This window comes from Dipteris shenzhenensis, chromosome 18 (assembly GCF_047967505.1).
Source record: "Dipteris shenzhenensis isolate YYH24624 ecotype China chromosome 18, Dip_SZ_1.0, whole genome shotgun sequence".
Lineage (NCBI taxonomy): Eukaryota > Viridiplantae > Streptophyta > Polypodiopsida > Gleicheniales > Dipteridaceae > Dipteris > Dipteris shenzhenensis.
Window position 1 is genome coordinate 11,102,392 of NC_141613.1, and position 19,236 is coordinate 11,121,627.

General features: G+C 43.8%; 1 protein-coding gene across 3 annotated transcripts in view; it reads left to right on the plus strand.

The window, feature by feature from the left end:
- LOC147890794 (FMN-linked oxidoreductases superfamily protein) overlaps positions 1 to 19,236 on the plus strand; it is a 71,622-nt gene that overhangs the window by 2,181 nt on the left and 50,205 nt on the right. The gene's annotated exons all lie outside the window — the stretch shown is intronic.

The following is a 19,236-nucleotide window of genomic DNA, read 5'->3' on the forward strand; positions in this document are numbered from 1 at the left end:
GTTGAATTTACATATCCCGTTGTACCTTCGCTTAAATAAATCATATTGGTTGAGTATTTATTTAATCCCCTCAATTACAAAAGTCCCCTCCTTTGCTCAAACGTGCTATGTTACATGTCTGAGAGTGACCACCCTGGGGCTTCTAGGCCAAGCTGCAGGTGGCCCACGGCCCTCATGCGTGTGGGCTGACTGCAGTCTGGAATTCGATGAAGGGAATGTCTCATTCGGGACACTGATTTTAAAATCATAGCCAGGAGAAATGAGGAAGAAGGCCTTAATAAACTGACATCATCTATACTTGACTTTAAGGCTTACATCTCTCAATTAAACAAGAAAGAAATCTTGTGGTGGCATGAAAGGTTTGGCCAACATGGAAAGCCGAGTCGTCATTAAAAAGCAAGGTTTTCTGGATGGCTTGCCTCCTCTTTGACATGAGAAGATGATTTGTAAAGGATGTATCATGGGAAAGCACAGCTGTGAAAAGCTTCCAAAGAAAGTTTTAAGGGAAAAATACATTGTTCAATTTGACCTGTGTGATTCTTTAAATGTCAAATCAGTAGGAGGTAAAGTTTACTTCCTAACATTCATGGATGATTATTCCAAGAAGACATGGGTGTACTTTCTGAAGGAGAAGCTTGAGACCCTTAAATACTTTTAAGGAATTTATTGCTATGGTTGACAATCAGACTGCCAAGTGGGTTAATGCTCTCAAATCCAATTGAATTTTGTAAAGAGAAGGGCATTGAATCACTTTACTTCTATGACTCTCCAACAAAATAGTGTTGCTGAGAGCGCCTTGGTGAGAAAACTAGGAGTATGCTGAATGCGCGTAATATACCAAACTACTTGTGGGCTAAAGTAGTGAATACAGCTATGCACCTCCATAACTCAAGTGCTACGAAAGCTGATCGGAACCAAACTCTTGAAGAGGCCTTTATGGGTGTGAAACATAAAATAGATCACCTAAGAATATTTACCTGCACAACTTAGCTTGTGTCCTTGATGCATTTAAAGATATATTCATCACGGCTGAGTCTGCCCTTCACCTCCCGAGTGGCGATAGAAACTGTGTACGAAGACCTTTTATAAATGGATGCTCAAGTCTGGGTGGGTGTGTGTATACGTTGTTGGGCATTGATAACGTTGGTGGGGATGTCATAGTAGCTAGTCCCTACTATGTGTGATGGAGTTTATGGTTTTCAACCTTATGAGTGACTATCATGAGATTGAAATTGCACTATGTGTTGCATTTTTAGAGGATGCGTTTGGGCATATTCTTGGATTCATCTAGATATATATAAAGATATATTTGTTGGCTATAGTGATGATCTCATCTTGTGCTTGATATTTAAAAATTGATGAACATTTCTATGGAAAGGGTTTCAATAAACTATCTGATTTGGGAAAAGAAGATTCTGACAAAATATGAAGAGGGGAGAGGAGAAGAGTGAAGATGAAGAGAGAGGGCACAGCTAGAGAGCACACCACAAATGACTAACTGTACACTAGATTTAGTTGAAAATGTAGAATATATACAAATCCATTTAGGGTTAAGGTTAGGACATCTAACCCTTTCCTTTATAGCACTCTATTGGGTTAGTGCTATGTACATATGATCACATGATGGTACTATGCACACATGATCACATGATGTTGAGCGTGAACTCTCAACACCTTCCCTCAAGATCAACATCATGAAGTAGGCCTTCCCTCAAGATGATGATTCTGGGGAATCGAAGAAGGACTGAACATTACATTCCATCACATTTCTTTAATGGGAATGTCCTTCCTCTGCGTCAAACCAAGAGCTAGTCGGTGTTTCTCGAAAAGCTCTTTATCGAGTGGTTTGGTAAAGATGTCTGCAACATTCTCTTTGCTATCACAATGCTGCAGTGTGACGTCACCAAGTAACACTCTTTCTGTGATGAAGTGCTCTGACATCAATGTGCTTTGTCCTGGAGTGATATACTGGATTCTTGGCCAATGCTTGAGCCATTATCACAGTATATTGTTGTTGGCTTTGACTCATCAAAGTAATCTGTTTTTGACAATAGTCTTCTGAGCCATATAGCCTCACATGCACTTGTAGTGAGTGCTCTATATTCTGCTTCAGTCGAAGATAAAGAAACAGTTGGCTGTTTGTTTGACAACCATGATATAGCACCTTGATCAAGGAAAAATTCATATCCCTGTGTCGATTTCCTGGTCTCATGATCTCCGGCATAGTCACTGTCACAGTATCCATGCAACCGTGGATGACTTCCTCTGTATTCTATTCCAAACTGTCTTGTACCTCTGATGTATCTCAAGACTCTTTTGGCTGCACTCTAGTGAGACTGTTTTGGATTTTCCATAAACTGTGCTAGTGAACTTACTGCATGACAGATATCTGGCCGTGTGATAGTTAAATATATAAGAGATCCGATGAGCTGCCTGTAGTACATGTCATTGACTGTAGGCGTTTCTGAATCTTCGGTAAGTTTCAAACTCTGTTCCATGGGAGTGGCTGCAATCTTGCAATCTGCCATATGAAACTTTTTCAGGAGACTGTCAACATACTTGAGCTGACTCATGAATGTGCTATCTGAATCTATCGAGAACTCAATGCCAAGACAATAGTACATAAGTCCAAGATCTTTCATGTCGAACTCTGCAGATACGTCTTGTTTTAGTTTTTTGATGAAGCTATCCTTGCTTCCAGTCACAATCAGATCATCTACGTACAAAAGTGCAATAATAATGTCTTCCCCTTGAACTTTGTAGTAAAGAGTATGATCTGCATTGGATTTCATGTATTCCAGATCAGCAAAATACTTGTCGATTCTGCTGTATCAACTTCTGGGTGCTTGCTTTAAGCAGTAGAGACTCTTTTTGAGATGGCAAATCTTATTCTCCTTTCCTGGTTTAACATAACCTGCTGGTTGTTGCATGTAGACTTCCTCGTCTAGATAACCGTTGAGAAATGCATTCTTGACATCGAGCTGATAAACATTCCATCTACTGAGTGTCGCTAGTGATATCAAGAATCGTATGGAATCCATCTTTGCTACTGGAGCGTAAGTCTCATCATAGTCTTGACCATATTGCTGTGCCAATCGTTTTGCAACTAATCTGGCTTTGTATCTTTGAATACTTTTATTTGGATTGTACTTCACTTTGTATATCCTTTTGTTTGCTATGGCCTTCTTTCCTGATGGAAGGTTGCATAATTCCCAAGTATTCTTCTTATATAAAGCATCAATTTCTTTATTCATAGCAGTTTGCCATTCTGGCTTGTCTATTGCATCTTCGAAGTACATTGGCTCTTCTGTAGCCATGATGGTAGTCATAGGAGCATAGTTGGTGGTTTCAACGTGAATTGCTTTGCCTTTCTGAGCATATGTCAATCTGGCTGGTGGTCTGCTTTCCCTGTCCAATATTAATTCGGAAGATGCTTCTCACTAAGCATTGCTCTAGCACTGTCTGCTAAAGTCCCATTCTTCCTTTCAGCTCTTGCATTCTGCCGAGGAGTATCTGCACAAGTGAATTGTCTTCGACTGCCGTGACTTCTGCAAAAGTTCATGAATGCTGAAGACATGTATTCACCTCCTCTATCTGATCTCATGACTTTGATCTTTGTGTCTGTTTGGTTTTCTACCATGGCTTTGAATTCTTGAAATCTAGAAAACACTTCAGATTTCTCTTTCAAAAAATAGACCCAACAATATTTGCTGTAGTCGTCGATGAAAGTCAAGTACTAAAGTGAACCATTGATGTTGCGGGTCTGGGCATAACCCCATACATCTGTATGTATAAAATCAAGAATACCTCGTGCACGAGAGGTACTTTTGCCGAAATTGGTTCGCTTTTGTTTGGCGAAGCAACATGCTTCGCAAACTTTTCCAAGAAACTGTAGCTTTGGAATCCCGATTGTCATATTCTGATTCTTGAGATCTAACTAGTACTTGAAATTAACATGACCATATCTCTTGTGCCATTTTGCAGATAGTGGCATCTGTTGCGGTTGAGCTGACATGGCATGCTTATCTGGTACTGTAGCTAGCATTTTGTATAAGCGTCCTTCCTTGACATCTTTTGCTACTAGCTGACATCTTCTGGATTTATCTCTGATAATGCATTCATTTCCGTCGAACATGACTTGGTAGTTGTGTTCTGTCATTTGACCTGCTGACAAGAGGTTCTTGTTGAGCTTCGGAACATAGAGTACATCTTTCACCAATCCTTTCGTACCAGTGAAATTGCTCATTGGGATAACACTTGTCCCTTGAACTAGATTCGGTGTATTATCTGTTGTGTAGATGGCATTTTTCTGACCTTCTAATGGTTTCATCTCTGTGAACCATTCTTGATGATTTGTCATGTGAGATGATGCACCGTTGTCGATATACCAAGGATCCTGTTCCGCTTGGTTGACTTGATAGCTGAAATCCTCTTTGGGATTGCAATCAGTGTCTAGATACGTTGTAGCAATTTGCTGCATTTCCTCGTTTGCAAGAAACATATTCCCATGTTCATTTGCAAAATGACTGTGACTAGAATGTCCATCATGATGATTTCCTTTGCCGCGGAAATTTCCTCGATGATTTGTCATGTGAGATGATGCACCGTTGTCGATATACCAAGGATCCTGTTCCGCTTGGTTGACTTGATAGCTGAAATCCTCTTTGGGATTGCAATTAGTGTCTAGGTACACTGTAGCAATTTGCTGCATTTCTTCGTTTGCAAGAAACATATTCCCATGTTCATTTGCAAAATGACTGTGACTAGAATATCCATCACGATGATTTCCTCTGCCGCGGAAATTTCCTCGATTATTGTTGGATTGACTGCCTTGGTCATACTGCTTCTTGCGGCAATCTCTTTCATAGTGTCCAAACTTGTGACAGTAGTTGCACTGAATGTTTGACACGTTGGTGGATGCATTCCCTCGTCCTTGGAATCTTCCTCGGTTGGAATGATTTCCTCTTTGCTGATGCTGATGTTGTTGAGGATGATGCTGATGCTGATTTTGACTTTGCTGATTTTGTTGCTGATAATGATAACTTTTCTGGAATGATCTACCTTTGCCTCTGCTTCTGTTTGAAGCTGTGAATGCCTGATCATGAGAATGACCTTTGCGTGCTTGAATGGCTTGCGTCCTGAGTTCTTCACCAAGTAGGACTTATTGGAGTTCTTGTAGTGTTGGAATTTGCCGTTGAATTGCAATACTCTGGACTAGATTCTCGTATCCCTCTCCTAGTCCATTCAGGATGACTTGAACAATTTCTGTGGGATTCATAGTCTCTCCTGTTGCTACGAGTTGATTGTTGTAGTCTTTGATCCGGAGTACATAAGCATGACCGGTTTCGTTGCTGTTGGGGAAACTTTGGTTGATCTAGTTTCTCAGTGTGAGAATCCTGGAAGTGTTCTTGGACTCGTAGAGAGCTGCGAACATATCCCATGCTTCTTTGGATGTCTTGACGGTGTTGAGCTGTCCTAGCATGACATTTTGCACATTTTGCTTGATCAGATGATATGTGTACTTGTCTTTCTTATCCCATTTTGCTTGAGCTCGGGCAATAGCAGGATCTACTACAGGTGCGGAAACTGTTTGTATAGCTGTAGATCCCGCTGCTGGTGTTGTGACAACAGGTGGAGTAGAGCTACTGGTGGCTGGATCGTCCAATGGTCTAGGTGTAGATCCATTGACATACTCCCATTTGTCCTGAAGTACAAGAATGGTCTCTATTTGGTATTTCCATGTGCCGTAATTGGAGTTGTCTAGCTTAGCAGAGGCCTCCAGATTGAGGTTGCTTGGTGCAAGAAATGTACTGAAAGTGTCATGAAAAATCTTTGTATAAAGCAACTGCAAAACACTGACTGTGCCAAGTGAAATCTGAACTGTTGGTGAAGATAGAACTGCAATATATATTCTGATATGAATTACAAGGCTTGTGGCAAATGATGCCGGGAATAGCCAAGAGGCTTTGGAAGGCTGAAATGATGTGCACAATGCCGTGAAATAGCCGAATAGGCTTTACAATGATGGCATGTGTGTGTGAAATCAAATCATGTGCCACCTGTCCACTGAACAATCGGACAATGCCTCTGAACACTCTGAAATTTGCTCATTGAACTGATGAACGATAGGTTTCAGGTAATGTGATGATGTGAAACTGTATGTGAGCATATGGATTGACTCTGAGTAGAAACTAGTCGGGAATTTCGGGCATGGCTTAGATTGGTAACTTGGGAAGATTCAAAACGTCCCCTCTATGGCGATCTAGTCTACTCTGATCTAGATCTATACCAACTGTCGATCAATGAAAAAACAACAAATAATTTCTTTTCTTTTGTTCTTTTTAAGTGTTGGGTCAGATGCGTCGATGTAGAGGTTGATGTGCGTGTAGGAAGTGGATTTGTCGGCGAAGCTCAAAAGTGAGTGATACTTGTGCTGAAGTGTGCGTGTGATGTGACGAGCACGTAGAGTACCAAAAATTAATCGATTTTTTGGAGCGTCCTCAAATTCTTCCTGGATCAAGAGATACGACTTGATCTAGGTGGAGGGGCAAAAGGAGTGCAAATGTGCTCAATGATGATGTGGTAGTCAGGGGGTCACATGGACTGATTGTGCCTAGCAGGGACTGTGCTTGTGGAGTCCTGTGTTGAGGTGGTAGGAGTGGTCACATATAGTGATTGTGTGTGCCTGCAGAGGGGGGAACTGTGCCACGTGGCATTGATGAGGTGGAAGCTGATTGGGCAATGATGACGTGGCATAGGTGACGTGTCTGTTGATGTGACAGATGATGTGTTACTGATGATGTGGCCTGCCACTGTGACAGATGACGTGTCACTGACGACGTGGCTAATGAGTTGGTAAGATGATGTGGCCAGATGACGTGACATGGTGACGTGGATGGATAGGGTGACGTGGCAGTCTCACTGGGCTGCTGACGTGGTAGTGTAGATAAGATTGCTGATGTGGCAGTCTAGATAGGGGTGCCACGTGGCAAATGCTTGACCACTTGGCTAAGGTGTGGTGCCCCTTGAGGATAAGGTGACCACGGTTGCTGTAGGCCATCTCCTGGTGGTTCTAGTGATGCCCTATAGGCCATGGTATGTGCCTTGTAGGCATAAATATAGGCACTTGTAGTGTTAGTGCCTTTTAGGCCACATAGGACACTTAGTCCTATGTGACACCTAGGACACTTAGTCCTAGGTCTAGGTACAAGTACCTTGTACTTCTTTTTTCATATATCCTAGTTGACGTGACGGCGTTTCTCATCGACCCTTGTACCTTGTACGTGCTCTCTTTTGTCTACGCGACCCTTCAGTGGTATCAGAGCCCAGATCTACTTCCTGCGCCTCTTTTCCGTACTGTCCGTACAACTGTACGGACGTCTGTACAGATACGTACGGATCCCGTACGTTTCCTCCAGCTGCTGTCCAAGGCTTCCGGTGTTTTTTCGTCGCCACAAAGCGCCTCATTGCTGTTCCCAGACTGAGGCGACTGCTTGTAGGCTTCAGCTGCAGCATTTTCGAGGTCCTCCACAGTACCCGTGACCATTTGTCGTCACCTTTGTACTGCTGTTCCAGACGCCTAGCTCCCGCGACATTAACCAGACCCAGATCCAGGCGCCTAGCTCCCGTGACCTCTCCACAGTCATCTGCTGAAGACGTTCTGCTATCGTGACCTGTTCAGAGCCCTCCAAAGGAGATACTACCAGCCACGCACTAAGTTCGAGGTGTCTAAGGGCTGTTCCAGCTACGCTCGAGCTGTCTTTTGCACTTCAACCTGCTGCAGCAGCTTCGTGGTTTGTTATACTCTGCCTACAGAGGCCTTTTGAGTCTCAGTCCTAATCTCAAAGGACTAGAAGCTGATTCACAAGCAACATTTGCAGTATTTTACTGTTTTTGACAGTTTTTACTGTTAAACCTTAATTTCCAACAGAAAAATTTAGGGCTTTTGACATGTGGACCTTCAACCTGTCAATACAATACTTTGGACAAGGTTGTCAACTGAAATCCTTCCAAAAATTGAAGTTTTCAGTCAATTTCAGGTTCAGGACTGTTACGTTGTGCCACGTCATCACTCAGGTCAACAAAATTTGGGGCTTTTGTGTTGGGAGCTCAATTTCAACTGGTGTTTGGGACAGTAACTCATATTTTTGTAGTTTCAAGCCTTGAGGCTATACATTGGGTCAGATTATCATATTTTGGGTCACATTTGCAAAAATTTCAGCAAAATTTGGGGCTTTTCTGCATTTGCCCTCTTTTTGGCCTATAGAAGAAAGATGGTTCTTTTCGAATGTGCATTGATTATTGTGCATTGAATAAGATGACCATCAAAAATAGATTTCCGATATCACGCATAGATGATGTGCTTGACCAACTCAAAGGAGCAACAGTTTTCAGCAGGATAGACTTGAAGAGTGGCTATCATCAAGTCAGGATACAACCACAAGATGTGCATAAGACAACATTCTGGTTGTATGAATACTTAGTGATGCCTTTTGGGTTGACAAATGCTCCAGCCACATTCAATAGAATGATGGATCGCATCTTCCGAAAGTAGAGGCATTTCACGGGTATTTCTTAGATGATATCCTAGTCTTTTCAATGACAGAAGAAGAGCACATGGAACATCTTGCTTTGGTATTTCAAAAACTTCGAAATCATCAGCTTTTTGCCAATAGCAAGAAAAGTGAATTCTTTTTGGAAGAGATCCATTATATGGGACATATAATATCCAAGAATGGGATTCCTGCAAAGATCCGAGCCATCCAAGAATGCCCTGAGCTGAAAATTGTGCATGAAGTCCGTAGTTTTTTGGGACTTTGCTCCTACTATAGGAGATTTATCAGGCATTTTGCTGATATCGCAGCTTCATTACATGACCTTACCAAGAAAAATGCAGCCTTCACATGGGGAATATCACAAAAGAAAGCATTTAATACACTCAAGGAGAAGTTGACTACAGAGCCTATTCTTGTAGTCCCGGATCTTTATCAACCTTTTGATGTTGATTGCGATGCCTGTGGAGAGTGTGTTGGGGTTGCATTACATGAGAATGGACATGTAGTAGCATACGAAAGCCGAAGATTGCGTGATGTTGAAAGATATCTGGGAATCTATGAAAAAGAATTGTTGGCTGTAGTTCATGATGTGAACACACGGAAGCACTATCTTTTGGGTGCAGATTTTACTGTTAAAACAGATTACCAAAGTCTGATATATTTTTCTACCAAAGTCTGAGATATTTTTCTAACTCAGACAAAACTTTCCAAGAAGCATATGAAATGGGCAAATATGCTGTCAATGTATCATTTTCAGATTGTCCATACCCCAGGAATTCGGACCAGAGTGGCAGATGCCTTATCCCGAAGACCCCAGGTCAACAATGTGACTATTGCTTATCATCAGGACCTGGAAGGCATGTGGGAGCAATATGCTAATGATGCAGATTTTGGCGAGATTTTACAGCAAATGCAAGAGGGGCAGTCCACCAGTCACTATTCCCAGAAAGATGGGTATCTAATGAAAGATGACTGCCTATGCATCACCCAGGAGATGAGGAAAAAGATTTTGGAGGAATGCCATGCACCTCCCTATGCTGGACATAGAGGAATTACAGCAACAACTCTAGCACTAGAGGGGTATTTCTTTTGGCCAGGGATGCAGAAAGATATACATCAGTTTGTTACTGAATGCCTTACGTGTCAAAAAGTGAAGTATGATAGACGGAAGGCACCTGGCCTACTTATGCCTCTTCCCGTGCCTCAGGCACCGTGGGAAAGTATTATAATGGACTTTATTTTTGATTTGCCAAGATCAAAGTCAGGGAATGATGGGACTTGGACTATCATTGATAGATTCAGCAAGCAAGCTCATTTCATTCCGGTTCGTAAAACCATAAAGGTAGATCATATGGCTAAGCTTTTCATGGCACAAGTCCATTGTCAGTGATCGAGATCCCAGAATGACCAGTCTATTCTGGAGAGCTTTATTTGATAATACGGGGACGAGTTTGAATTTTTCTTCTTCTTTCCATCCACAGACAGATGGTCAAAGTGAAGTAGCGAATTCTATAGCATTGGATACGCTGAAATGCTACGTGGGTGACCAAGGTTCAGTTTGGGAAAAGTACCTACCATTGGTAGAGTTTGCGTACAATAATATAGTACACAACTCTACAGGGAAAGCCCCCTTTGAGGTCATTTATGGGAAGGTGATTTTACCACCTATCCTGAGGACCAAGGACGAAATATTTGCAGCTGATCAGTTTGTGAGAGATCTCCAGAGAGCTTACAGCCAAGTCCGGACAGCAATTGAAAGGTCTCAAGAGAAGCATAAAAGAGCTGTAGATAAGCATAGGAGACAGTTAAATCTCAAGGAAGGGGATTGGGTACCTTTAAAGTTCGAGAAAGCTAGGCTCTGCAAGTTTAAAGGCAAACATAATGTATATGCAAAGTTATCTCCCAGGTACTATGGCCCTTTCAGGGTTACATAAAGAATAAATGAGGTTGCATACAGATTAGCATTGCTAGAACATTGGAGGATTCACAATGCATTCCATGTGAGTCTTCTAAAGAAATTTCAGGGGCTAGAGCCTACAGAAGCAACATCAGAGGATCCAGCAGAAGTGGATGAGTTGGAGGAGGTTCTTCAGCTAGAGCAGATCGTGTACCATACTGTACGCAAAGGTCCTCAAGGCAAAGAATTTTACAGGTACCTTGTAAAATTCAAGAATTATACGGCATTGGATGTCAAGTGGATGGATGAAGACATGTTGTGCGATCATCCGCAGCTTTTGGATGTTTACAAGGAAGCTTTTCAGTTGAGGTCAACTGAATAGAAGCCGAGGGGATGTCACCACAATGTAAATATCCTAAGTCAAAGTACAGTTGACCATTTATTTGATCATAATTAAAGAGTTTCCCATCTGGGTTAATTATGGGCAAAAGAGATTTTCTATTGGTCAAAGAATTGACTACAGTTAAAGATACTTGACTTTGGTCAAGTAAGCTTGCTCTCGGTCAAGAAGACTTGGTTTATACCAAGAGGGTTAACTACGGTAACCAAGATGTGCCAACTTCGGTTGGAGAGTTGTGCCAACTTCGGTTGGAGAGACTTGACTATAATTAAGGTGCCTCGACCCTTGGTCAAAGCCTCTTAATTATAATCAAGAGTGTTGACTCCTGTTAACTAGAGAATAAATATATATTTTTATATTTGTTATGTGTGCACATGTGTTCAGTGGGAATGCCCATCATGACTAGAAATAGTCCACAGTGTGTTCTTTGCATGCAAAGCGCTAACAATTAATGGGTACCATGGTAGTGCGCTTTAATTAATTGTTGCTGGTACTAGGAAGAGTTATTTTCCTAAGCGCAACGGAGCCTAACAAGAGTCTAGGAGGCGGTTCGCGTGACCAAGTGCTTCGAAGACTTCAGAGTTGCCCTTAGTGGCATGTACTTAGGAAAGTAATGTAGAAATTGACAAGTGGCTTGTTGCCAAGAAGGGGAGCCTGAGAGCTCATGTAATGGGAGTTCACGTTTGGATTTTGTATGAACAACTTCCACGCTGAACTCATGTACTGCATTTTTCTCTTTGATGAATAAAAACCTTCGGGGGGTCTAGCCTGACGATTGTCCTGAACGCTAGTGTATCTGTTGGGAGAGGGAGAGAAAATGAGAGTGTTTTTGCTGTCTTTTACGAAGTGGGATTTCACATATCATATTTCATAAGCTTAGCCAAGCTAGGTGTTTTTTAGATGATTTATTTGTACCAGATGTTCCTGACTTTCAAGGTTTTATGTAGAAAGACACTTGTGCTTTTGGAGAAGGAATCTATCCTCGTGACTGTTGTGAACTTAACTGCACTTCAATAGGGGATTCTTGTGTTTTCTTAGATCTTTGACTCTATCAATTGGGGTAAGATTAGAGGTTGATATATATGATAAACGTCAACAACCTGAATATAGTGGATTACACATTATAAAAATTCCTCGCATTGACTCAAACATTTCTAAAATGGAAAAAAATGGAGTCATTTCTTCCCAATTCCTTTTCCCGCCAAGAAGCACGCAATATGACCAAAGCGCTTGCTCAAATGATGGAAATGCAGTGCATGATGTTGGATCTTTAACAACGGTAGCAACTTCAACATGCCTTGCTGTTGACCGGGACTTGGTGTGGTACATGACAGACCTGACCCACCATGGGTTCCGTGGCCAAGATTGAGAATTTGCAAGGAGTATACACATGGATACTATCCTCCACATGCGGCTGCTACTGGTCAAGCTCCTTGTCAGAGACACAGGTTGTGCACATGGAGTAGTTATGGACCACCAACTTGGCAGAAGCGGGCTGTTGCAGAAGACATGAAGAGATGGAGTGCCGGGACGGCTAAGGACGAGGGGGACAGCCAGTAGGAGGGAGGAGGGAGATTTCCAGCTAGAGGAAGGTGAGGGTGAAGAGGGGAGACGAGGGATGATGGGGATTCAATTCATTCATTCATATACGGAGAGAGAGAGAGAGAGAGAGAGAGAGAGAGAGAGGCTAGAGCTACGAGCTCGCCTGTCGTATTACTATCTTGGATGAGTGATCTCTGCTCCATCTCCTAGGTGGATTGGTGTACTTGGTTCCATTTTCATTCTATGATATACATCTGGTTCACATTGTCCCCTTTATGTCCATTGTTTCCCTACGTTGTTTATCATTAGCGTTGTTCTTACCTTGTCTTTTTTTAGAGCTTGTTCTTTTTGTTCCAATTCATAGCACTCCGTAACACCCCTGTATCATCACGTGCTATCGTTGCACAGGGTTGTGTAGTGTCATAGGTCCACGCACCACCCACTCCTCACTTCTCACAGCAGTGGCCGTAGGCCTCCGGTAACACCTCCGGAAGTGATCGGACCACCCCTCAGACACTTGCTGGTACCAGTGGGACACCTTCATTTGCTCTTGAGGCTGAAGACTTCTGAGATCTCTGATTCCTGCAAACAGCCACCTCCCTTGCTGCACCAGATCGCCCTGCTTGGCTCCCTGAGATAGGCTGGTGGCCCAAAATCTGACTCCAGACTGAACCAAAGAATGAGCCCTGAAGGTTTTTAGGCTGGAAACCCAGCCAACCAGCTGACTGGATGAGTGAGAATCCTGACAAGATTTAGCAGATCTGGACCGACCAGAATGCCCTAATTTCCTCTTGGATCTGCCCAAATCCTGTCGCAGATGATCACGGCTATTTCCTGGCCTGGTTATGCACATCCTGCACTGTTTTCTCCTGCTCCTGCTGCTGCTGTAGCCGCGCAGACTGTCTCGCAGGATGGGGGTCTGTTCCAGACTTTGTTCCCTTCTCTGCAGACTTCTCCAGGAGCACCTGTCTGCTGCAGGCCTATTTCAGCACTAGTCGCATTTGTTCCAGAACCTTTCCAGGCTTGTACACCCGCGCCAAATGCTCCGTACATTCCCTGCTGACCACGCCTCAGTTCCGTACAACTTCTGTCCACCGTACACTCTCCAAGCAGCCAGGTATGTTGCCTTATGCTGCCCACATGGTGGACTAACTGCTGCCAATGTGGTAGCCCTGAGTTCATGCTGTGCATGTTGTGCTTGCTGCCCACATGGCAGCCCATGTGCTGCCCATGTGGCAGCCTATCATTCTCTGTTAGATCTGCTCTTGTGGCGGACTCTCTTACTGCCCACATGCCATCTAACCTGTTACCTAGGTTGGTACACCTCCCCATGCTCTCCTCATTTGGGGGCTCACGGATGGGGAGGTGACCACCTATACTTCATTACAAGGCTACTCTCAAATGGGAGGACTTCAAAGCTGCATTCGTGGCCAAGTTTGCTAAAGAACCTGACAAGTTTGATAACTATATCAAACTCAAACGACATATTATGCGCATATACACATGAATTCCAGCTGCTTCATTGTAAGTTTCCTACCTTTCCTGATCGAGTCTGGCGCCTATGCTTTTGTGGTCTTCCAATAGACTACTAGAAATGAAGCTTGAGATCTTGAAGGCGTTATTATTCAAAACTTTTAGCAATATTGTCACCTCTCGAGGAGATAAAGGCGCACACCAAAGATTGGCTTTTTTCATCAACACAACCTCCAATTGTGAAAACCCTTCGAAAGTCTACAAGGTAAGCATAGACTTTCTAGGATCTTGACCCCGCCTCCTCGATCATGGCCTGTAGAGTGAAGATGTGGTCTAGAATGGAGTGTTGTCTTTGGAATATATCCTGTCCCAAAGATCCTGTTCGTGTGCCTCTTTGAAGGTGCTGATCTCTCTCTAGTAAAGATCCGTAAATCTTGGCCAGCAGTGTGTGTCCAATCATCAGAGTGCTGTAGTTCCCAATATCCATGAGATTCCCTACTTGGTGAATCGGTACCATGGTGGTGGTGTTGCAAGCAGTGGGGAAGCCCTGGCATACAGCATGGCTGAACATCTGTAGGATTGGGGCCAAGACCTCCTGTCCATGTGTGAAGTGCTTTGTCTATAGCCCCTCGTGGTCTTGGGCTCTCTTGTTATGGAGTTGGTGTAATGTAGCCCACTAATTCCATGTGGTTAACAAGGTGGATGTGGCGGGCATGGACAGGGAGGACATATCAGATGGTGCATGGGCTGGGGCGTCATAGAGGCGATGTGGCAATGTCATGTGCTGTTTTTATCCGTCTCTTCTTTCTCCTTTTTCTTAGATGATCACCGTACCGTCTCTGTATGCCGTCCATTTCCCTTCCTGTTTTGCTCCCATCACTCGAATCATCCCCTCCCGTTGTGCTCCTGCTGCAAGAGCGTGAGGTCATCATCAAGGTATGTCTTAGTCCCCTTCAGTATCGCCCTTATGTCTATGAAGCTAGATTTGTCACTACAGTCCAGAATGTGATCACTAGTGTCCTTGTGGGTGCATATGTTAACCCACTTTAAAGGCTGTCTCAAAGGTCCTATTAAAATCCATCTTGTTAATCCAAGCTTCAACATTGCCCATCGGGGTGTCACCCACTCGCAGTCCTTTGACAAGTATGCAAGGCTTTGCTGTTCCTCCTCTTGTCTTCCTCTAGAGCATCTGATATAAATTCTTCTTTTGGGGCTGAAGCACTTTTCTTGACCACTTCCTTCCATTCTAGCATCTCTGCATTCTCCTTGGCAACTTCCTGTGAGAATTCAGTGTGTTTGATGGCCATCCCTTTTATGATTTCCTCGCTTCCCCTGCATAGCCTACATAGTTGCCATTTCAGCTCCTGCATAAAATCTCCTGTGACCCCTTCATTCTTTGAGTTATTGCAGCTCTGTTTCCATGGCCTGTATTTTCCCCTTGGTGCTGGTCCTTTCCAGCTCCCTTCTCTTTTCCATTCTTCTCTCTTATGCTTCTCTGTCCTCCACTCCTCTTGTATCTTCCCTCCCTGCTTCCTCATTTGAGGACTTTGTCCACGTGTGTCTTCCCACCCATCAATGCCACATCTTTGGCTTCTAGGCTGTCAATTTTTTAAACGAACACCAAACATATTTTTTTGAGGTGTGTCAGAACGTCAGATGTGGCCTTAGGTGGTGACACAGCTAGGAAGTGGTCATAGCCTGTTCAAGAGCCTGCTTCCCCCAGGTGTCTTCTATGCAGCCCCGTGTCGTCAGTGTGGTCACGCAACCTTGGATTCACAGTCCAGCATTTTTTATCGGCCACTTTCTATTCTTCCAAAAGACCTTGTTCTTGCAGATTTCTTACATGGCAGATTGTTTGGTGGTAATTTGCAGATTCCTACATGTTTATGACTTTATTGGCAGCCACAAAGCAATCCTTCGGAAAATCCTCAGCAACAATCCTCCCTACCAGCCTGGTGGCAGCAGTAACAGTCCAGAAGCTGCAGTACCAGCAGTGAACAACATCAACCAGCAGCAACAATGCTGACTTGCACGCCTATAGAGTTGTAAGGGGGTGTTACAGGCGGTGCAAAAAGTGGAGACGGGAAGTCTTAGATAGTTGGAGAGAGGCAGAGTGGGAGGGGGCGGGCTGAGGGGCTGTGAGAGAGTTGTGGGGGTTGGGGAGGGTGAGGGATCACGATAAGCGGGGGACCGGGGGGGGGGGTGCTGAGAGGTAGCACAACAACAGAGGGGGGAGGGCTGGGGCAAGTATAGGGGTTGGGGGGGGGGGGGTGGGAGGTCAGGTAGAGAGGCTGGAAGGGTTGGGAGGGGGAGGACAAGCACGAGGTGTGGGGGGGGGGGTAGGGAGGCAGAGGGTTGGTAGGGTGGGAGGGTGGAGTAGTGCCCATATTCTCAAGTAGCCCTTTCCAAAACAGACTCGTCATGTGCGGATCTCTGCCACACTGAGGCATCCCATGGTATTTAAAGATGTTTTGCACGATCAATCTTGCCATGTGATCCGCTGTAATTTTCTTCCTCACTAGAATGAAATGTGCCTGCTTGCTGAATTGGCATATAATAGTCCAAATGCTATCATTCCCCATAGGTGTCCTAGGAAGATCAAATATAATATCCATGGCAATGCTTTCCCATGGTCTATCAGGGATTGGCAATGGCTGGCAATGGCTGCAACAATCCAGGTGTCTTCTGTTGATCAAACTTGACGTTTGACATATGATCCATGTTCTCAAAAAGGCATCCACATCTTGTCTCAAAGCTGGCCAATAGAAAAAGTGCTCCATTGCCTCCACTGTGGCATCAATGCCTCTATGCCTTGCATACGGTGGAGCATGACTTTCAATCATAACCTTTGACCTCAGCTGGTCATAAATCCTTGAGAAATCCTCATCCTGAGCATGCTGGTGCTTCATTGCATCCAACTCACTGTGGTAAGCAATGGTTACTACTGAAACCTTAGGTTCCTTTGACAATGCACCAGCCACTACATTCTTTTTACCTCCACATGCACTATTTGAAAGTGAAACATGGATAAGAAATTGGCCCAACGCATATGCTTCTCAGATCTTTGTCTAAGTGAGGAAATATCTCAAAGACTGATGATCTGTCTGCATTGTGAAATCAGCCCCAAGTAAATAGTGCTTCCATGTAGCAAGGGCATGAATTACAGCCAATAATTACTTCTCATCCCACTCTCATAGGCCACCACCTATCCATCCTGCATAATGACCGCTCCAAGGCCATTCTTTCCATATGCATATGCTTGGACAGCAAAAGCTTTTCGGAGATCTGGTAAGATCAATACTAGATCCGAAGTAATTGTCCTTTAGCACCTCAAATGCTGCAATTTGATTTTAGCCCATATAAAAGATGCTTCCTTCTTCTGCATTGCATAGAGAGGTGAAGCAATTTTCGCAAAGTGGCGCATGAACCGCCTGTAGTACGAGCATAAGCCCAAAAAGCTTCGTACTCATGCAAGTTTTTCGATTGTGGCCAATTGCGGATTGCTTCAATCTTAGCAGGGTCCAGCCTTGGGAGACATTGTTATCCTAGAAAGTGAATCTCAAGCATAAAGAATTCACTTTTCTTTGCATTTATGACCAGCCTATGTTTGTTGAGTTCTACAAATACTATTGCCAAATGCTTCTTATGCTCTGCCTCATCTTTTGAGTATACTATCATATCATCAAAGAAAGTACCCACAAAAGATCTGTGCTCCCGGGAGATGGCATGAGCATTTGTAAGCCCAAATAGCATAATCAAGAACTAGCACAGCCCAAAGCTGGTTCTGAAAGTTGTCTTGGTCACATCCTTTGGACGAATGCGTATCTGGTGATACTCACGCTTAAGATCTATGCGGCCGAAGATAGTGGATCCCTCTAATCTATCCAAGGTATCATCTATTCTTGGAATGGGGAATCTATTTTTTATGGTTATCTTATTCAGTGCACGATAGTCAATGCATATTCTCCATGAACCATCCTTTTTTTGCACTAAGAGCACTAGAGAGGATGAAGTGGGCTGAATCAGCCCCTTCTCTAAAAGATCCCTCACCTGGCTCATGATCTCTTCCTGCTGGGCTGCACTCACTCTATATGGTGGCCTGTTTGGTGGACTATTGCCTGGCAATATATCAAATGTGTAGAGAGCGTGCCTCAAGGACCAATTCAAGGACAAGGGAGCTGGCCATGAGCAGCCTTCCCTAACCCCCCCAAGTACGAGTTCGATGAGCACTACATGCGAGAGCGCATGTGTGGTGTCTTGAAGCATCGCAAGTTAGAGCTGCAAGATGCCATCGCGACGAAGAAGCCTAAACCCAGTTGGGCGGATAAAGGTGACTGGAAGCTTTTGAAGAAAGAGCTGAGGGAACGTCCACAAAGTTTGACAATCATAAGAAGGCTGCGAGGAGACAGTTGGACACCGTAGATGCTTCGCCCCTCGACTGTGGCGGACGGGTTCGAGGCATGGGTGGTAAGCCTACTTCTCATTTAATTTATTGTTCTATTTGTTTTATTACATATTGCATGCACTTTATCTAACTCTCATAAGAGCCCACAGGGATCAAGATCATTGGCTGTCTTCTAGGGCAGCAAAGTTGGGAGAAGGTTGGGCCTCACCATTGGCTGCATTATGGCAGCAAGGAGGTCAAGCTTGTAGGCATTCACAACCTCACAGGTGTTGAAATATGGAAGCAAGAGCTAGAAACTAGAAAACTGGAAGTAAAACAAGAACAAGATTGAAAGACAAAGAGTTACCTTGTAGATGAGTGTAGACAAGACACAAGCTAGATAGATAGATTGCAATGATGTGACCCATGAATATATGGGCCAAAGTACAAGACATAAAGCAAGAGTGCTTATGGGATAATTGTAGAGGTGCCACATGGCACACACTCAAGACACAAAGACTAGACTAGACTTAGACAAATGTAGACTAGGAAATAGTACACTTAGTGTGCACTTATCTCCAACACCCTCCTTAAGTGGACACTAGGAGGAAGACAGAAGACAGACATAAAGATTGATAGACTGAGAGACAAGACAGAAGACATGACAAACAAAGATCCTGAGACACCCCTCCTCAAGTGATATCCTCATATGGGTCCACAAGGGTAGGGACAAGAGTGGATCATAGACAGACAGAGAGGGGGCAATCAGCCAGTAGAGAGGTCCCACAGAGAGAGAGGCATATAGATTGATAGACAAAGTGTCAGAGACATATGACTGTAAGATCACACAAGATAGACACATAGACAGAGAGACTGACTGATTGTAGATAGACAGAGAGATGGACCTTGACAGATAATCCCTCCTCAAGGGCAATCCTCCTGCTAGAGTGGGTAATGCAGGGGTGCATCTTGGATAGGGACAAAG